We start from the raw sequence: 6,077 nt of genomic DNA, 5'->3' as shown, positions 1-6,077 counted from the left end.
CACATTTGCATTAACCACAAATAAACCTTTCATGCTTCATTAAACTCAAAATTTTGTTTGAAATGTGGGTGTATTTCCAAACCCTATATGCATTCCCCCAAACCTAGAGTTTGCATTGTCCTCAATGCATTAAAATTAAAATGCAATCACAATAGAAATTCAACGATAATGTGCACTAACAAAATAAAAATTACAGTTACGTGCAATGCATGAACACTATAGCCAAAAAACTGAAAATAAACTCTCAGTTTTCCTTAGCCACAGATGTGGCTACACAATGTTTCTTCTTCCTCCTTGTTCTCCTCATTCTTACGCTTTTTGTCTTCGAAACGCTTTCTCTTCTTTTCTTTGGGCTTCGCACAGTCTTCGGATCACTCCTCAGGTCCTTGCTCTGCCTCAGCATCATCGGTTGCTTCCTCTGCAGCTTTTGTTAGTCTAGCTCCATCTTGCTCCAAATTATCAATAGTTGCACCCACAAACTCGGGTCCAATGACAATGTTCTGAGTAGATTCTTTCTCAGCGTCTTCTTCTTCGTCTTTCTCATTCACATCTGTAACAAGGACTTCCTCCTCTCCAACAGAAACTTCCTCCTCAACAGCAGGTTCCTCTTGACCAGCAATGAAGTCACTCTTGACCAGGCTATCAATCCTTTGCATACACTCCTCAATGTCTCTTGATTCCTCTTCTTTCTCATCAATAGAGACGTGTACAGTGGGAGAGGATGCCACCGATCTGTCTCAGTCCCTTAAGTCATCATCCTCGGATGAGAGTTCATAATCTCGGATGATCAGTGGGAACACTGGAAATTCTAGGAGTGGGACTGGGTTTAACTAAATTAATACGGCTACAATAAAGTTGTTCCAGGCCTTAATATAAGCATAGAACAAATTTTGTAATTTGTCAATATCCTCTATTGTAGCAACAAACCTGATATGCTTATTACAGATGGAATTGGCCAACTTCTTGATATCCTTCATTTTGTGCAACAATGATGTCTCTACAGTCAGGTTTGTTCCCTTACTTTCTACCTTGGTTTTGCCCTTCCTCGTCTTTCTTGTCTCTGCCTCCTTCATTGTCGGTGTATCTTTTCCACGAGTCATTCTTTCAATAGAGGCTTCATTGATCGGACCCTTATTATCTAGGACTTTTTCAGCATCACAGGGCACCATCCTTTTCTGCTGGCACAATAGGATCACCAAAAATGGGAAAAACCAAAATTCCAGTTTGCCTTGCGACGCAGTGAACAATTTCCTGGTGGAGTATTGCATCGACATCAATCTTTCTACCCTTGATAATTAAATGTATCAGACACATTCTATCGAGGGTGATTGTAGTGCTGTGAGTAGAGAGTTATAGCTGGCAGTTGATAAAATGAAACCATATTTTACTTTGCAGTGTTAGGAAGTGTCGATGCATCGTATAATTCCCTTTATATGAACCCATCCACAATGCTCCTTCGACACATAAATCCTTCACCAACAAGTCTCTTTTTTCGTCTGTGATATCCTCAATGAGCTTGGAGTGTTCATCTACATCAACTTTAGTGTTGCACAGCTCATTGAAAAATGATGAACTCTAACTCATGGTCATAAAGGTTTGCGTAAAACTCACGTACCAATGAAGGAGAATAGCTTCCAGGATGAGTGTAGAAAGTCTCCCACTTCAGCTTAGAGATGGTTTTGTAGACTTGTTTGCCCAAGTGTTGTTGTTGCGAAAGGAGAATACCTTGTTCTGGGTGGAAGTTTCGCATAAAAATATTGTCTTGAAACCTGCCCTTAACCACTTTCGTTAAAAGGATCACCGACTCCTTTTTCTACGTTGACATGGAGGATTCCAGTTCACGAACTGTAGTTACAGAGGAGGAGTGTTATTCAACAGACTTGGTGGCTTTCTTGATTGATCCTTTCGTTCTTGCCATATTTTTTTTAGTGAAGACAGTTTAAAGTTGTAAAGGTACGAGCTTGGGGAAGAAAAAGTGAATAAGAATGGTTTCTTTGTATCTGTTACAGCCGGTACAATGAAGAAGGGGTTATAGGGAGTGAAAAAAGAAGATGGAAAGGCGTGACTTTTTTGAAAGGATATAAAGCTGGCAGGAATAAATATGTTCAATGAGAATTGTGCCCGGTTAGAGAGATCAGACGGCTAGGTTACTTTTGATCAAGCGGTGGGATCTAAAATTTCTGATATGCCCTCATTCTTGATGAGTCATAAGTGACTGTATAATAGTACGAACTGCGTTGACAATAAAGCCCAAGTGCATCGAAAATGGTACCTAATTATTCTGCAAAAAAAAAGAAGTAAGACAAACTTGAACAAAAACAAAATAAAATAAAATCACATAATGATAAATTCAATAAAAATTAAAAAAATTCAACTAATTTAATGGTCTCTACCTACTTTTGATTAATATTCCCAAAATAGTGTTTCAACCGTTGTCCATAATGTAAATCTCTGATTGTGACGGCACAATAAGGAAATACTTCGACAACTTCGAAAGGTCCAGACCAACATGAGCGCAATTTACCTTGATGCAATTTTAGTCTAGAATTGAATAATAAAACTTTTTGACTCGCGATAAATTATCGCTGCAAAATAATTCTTTCATACCATCGTTTGGTCTTTTCCTTGTAAATTGTAGCGTTTTCATAGGCATTTCGCCTAATCTCCTCTAGTTCAGTGATATCCAACAACCATTTCTTTCCAGCAGCTTCAAAGTCCATGTTCACTTACTTAACTGCCCACATTGCTTTGTGCTCCAGTTTAACTTGCAATTGATATGCTTTCCCAAAAACCAATTGATACGGTGACATCCCTAATAGAGTTTTCTATACTGTCTGCAATGCCTATAAAGCATCATCCAATCTGAAAGACCAATATTTCCTTTAAGTGTTCACAACCTTCTCAAGAATTTTTTTAATTTGTCAATTCAATACTTCGGCTTGCCCTTTAGTTTGCGGATGATAAGTAGTAATCATTCTATGATTAACTCCATATCTCTTCAGTGCGGCTACCACTTGGTTGCAATGAAAGTGTGTACCCTGACCACTAATCAATGCCTCTGGTGTGCCAAAGCGGATGAGTATATACTTGTGAAAAAAATTAAGCACTGTCTTTACATCATCCTTTAGGGCTGCAATAGCTTCAACCCACTTCGAGACGTAGCCAACAGCTACTAATATATAAAGATTTCCAAATGAACTTGGAAATGATCCCAGCACTAAGTGCAAATATTGCGTCCAATTCAATAACTCCTGGAGTAGCTTTTGCTTGTGCAACTTTAGAGATAGGATATTGATAATCATTCTAAGAAATTCTCTCAAGAATTCCAACAGTATCATTATAAGTACAATCAAGCAAAGGACCACTGGTTGATGCATCAACAAGATTCCTCGTGTGTGAATTCAGCCCATTATAGAAAATTTCAATTTGTGTTTCCTATCGAATGCCGTGCATTCGGCAACATCGAAGCAAAGATTTATAACGTTCCCATGTAGTGTGAAGATTCTCATCATCCAGCTGATGATAAGCTATAATATCATTTCGAAGACGAGCATTCATTATCGACGGGTTAAAGCGCAAAACAAACTGTGTTGCTGGTGCATTCCAAGAAGTAATTGATACAGCAGGTAGCCCAAAGAACCAAGTACGAGCTCTTCCTTACAAGGAATAAGGAAATAATTGCATCTTCAAAGCATCATCAGGAACTCCTTGTTGACTAAAGGAAGCACAAATCAATAAAAATGATTTAAGATGTTCTCGTGCATCCTCATGTGGCGGTCCAACATATTTCCCATTAGAATTCAACATTTAAAACATTATTGGCTTGAGTTCAAAATTCCCAACTTGGATTGCTGCCCTAAAAACTCATGTTTGTAAGTTATCCAAGATAGGTCCTACAAAGTCTCGTATAGTCCTGGTTTGTATTTGAGCGTCTTGCGGCAATGGTCGGTCATTAGCATTTTGGTGATGCACCTAAGGTATGGCTTCATTGTTTCTTGATAAAGCCATATTCCTTTGTTCTAGAAGTCTCTTTCGAACGGTTCTTTCAATTTTTGGATCAAAATTGGCAATAAACTCCGAATTGCTTCGAGTCATCAAACACCTAAAATAAAATGTGAAAATAGCGACAAAAAGAAAACAAGTTAGTGGCAACTAAATATTATTGTAATATCCCGAAAATTACTACTGTAATATCCAAAAAATTACTACAGTAAGAAAGTAGGTATCCTTGATAGTAAAATAAGAAAATAAAGTGACAAAAAGGGAAATTTTGAGTTATGGCAATATTGGGAATTATATTATAACATATTAATTCAAGAAAGGATTAAATCGTAAAAGTGAGAAAAATTTTGTTGCCCAATAGTAAATACTCAAAATTTGAGGGGTTAAAGTGTAAATACAAAAAATTTGAAGGATAAATAGTGTAAATATTTTAAGGGTGGAATAATCCAGAAACTAAGGAAGATGGATAAATTAGGACCAAATTGAAAAGGTGAAGAATTTTGAGGGACTAAATCATAATTTTACCAAATTAAATGATGACTCAAGGATGGAATTTTTAAAGATTATGAAGGACAAAATGGTCAATTAGAAGAGAGAGAAATCTAGAAGGCAATGATGATGTTGGTGATATTTTAGATTAATTAATTAATTAATTATTAGTTTATTAATATTTTAATTTGATTTTTAAATAATATTTTATTATTTTATTATTATTCTATTTAGTATATGTATGGAAGAAAAGATGAAGAATCTTCATCTTCTTCCATGCAACCAACGTGAGAAGTGAGGAAAAGAACGAAAGTTTTGCTTTCTTACAATTTGGTTCTTCCACCAAAAATTTACCATTTTCACTTAGAAATCAAAAGAATTTCCAATGCTTCCAAGAGAGAAAAATAACAAAGAGACAATGGGGAGCTAGAATATCAAGTTAGATTCAAGAAATAGAATCTGGAGAAGAGAAAAAATCAAGTTAAAGATTGAAATCAATAGCACAAGATAAGAACATCAAGATTTAAATATATTTTTAAGTTTGATATTATTGAAAAAGTATGGAAATAATGTTATAGTAGAGTTTTCTTATATAAGGTCTTATGTTCTTGATATACCAGTGAAGAAAAATAAGTGAAAGTTATGGGAAATATTATAGAGAAAGGGAATAAGGGAGTTATACACCTAGTAATCAACATTTTGTACTAAAACAGTTTTGGACAGCAGGAGTAGTCTAATTTTGAAAAATCACAATAAATCATGAAAATTGAATTAGAGGATGAAAAAAATATGAAATTAAATATTATTTAGTCTAGTTTCTCATAGAAGAAACGGTGTAAGCAATGGAATTTTAAATCATGATTTATAATAAATTTTGTAAGATAAGGTTAGAATGATTTCGGGTTCCCTATTCTGACTTTGAAAAATCATAAAAAATTGGATAAAAATGATTAGGGGCTTAAATTTATATTTTTAAAATATTGAATGAGTTTATTTTCAATATAAATAGACAGGAACATTATCCAAATCTTGTATGAGGAGATAATTAATTTTTAATGAAGAATGGTCAAAACTGTCAGACAGCAGAATATGGATGAATTTAAAGAATAAACTGTACTTATTGGATAAACCAAAAATTTTGAAAATTTTATGGTAATAAGATATGTGAGTCTAGTTTCAGAGAAAATTTTTGAATCTTAATTCAGAGTTCTGTAGCTCAAGATATAAATAATTTTGTGAAAATGACTCAAGTGGACAACTTTGAATGAACAAATAAATAAATAGTAAAATTATAGATAATGTTACATATAAGCATGTTATATACATTAAGAATGTGGAATGGAGAGGAGGAGGAGGAAAATATATGATTATTCAACTAGTATGAGTTTTCATTAAAAATGGCTAATTTGCATGTTTTAGGAGGTTCAGGGACTAAATTGAATAGAAGTAATATTTTTAGGGTAAATTTGTAAAAATGTAAAAAGTGACCAAATTGCATGAAATGAATTTTTGTATTATTTAAATTAATAAATTGAATGAAATATTAATTTATATCAAGATTGAGTGGAATTTCGAGGAAAAATAGA

Source organism: Gossypium hirsutum, chromosome D01 (genome assembly GCF_007990345.1).
Source record: "Gossypium hirsutum isolate 1008001.06 chromosome D01, Gossypium_hirsutum_v2.1, whole genome shotgun sequence".
NCBI classification, from domain to species: Eukaryota; Viridiplantae; Streptophyta; class Magnoliopsida; order Malvales; family Malvaceae; genus Gossypium; species Gossypium hirsutum.
This window is presented reverse-complemented; position numbering follows the sequence as displayed.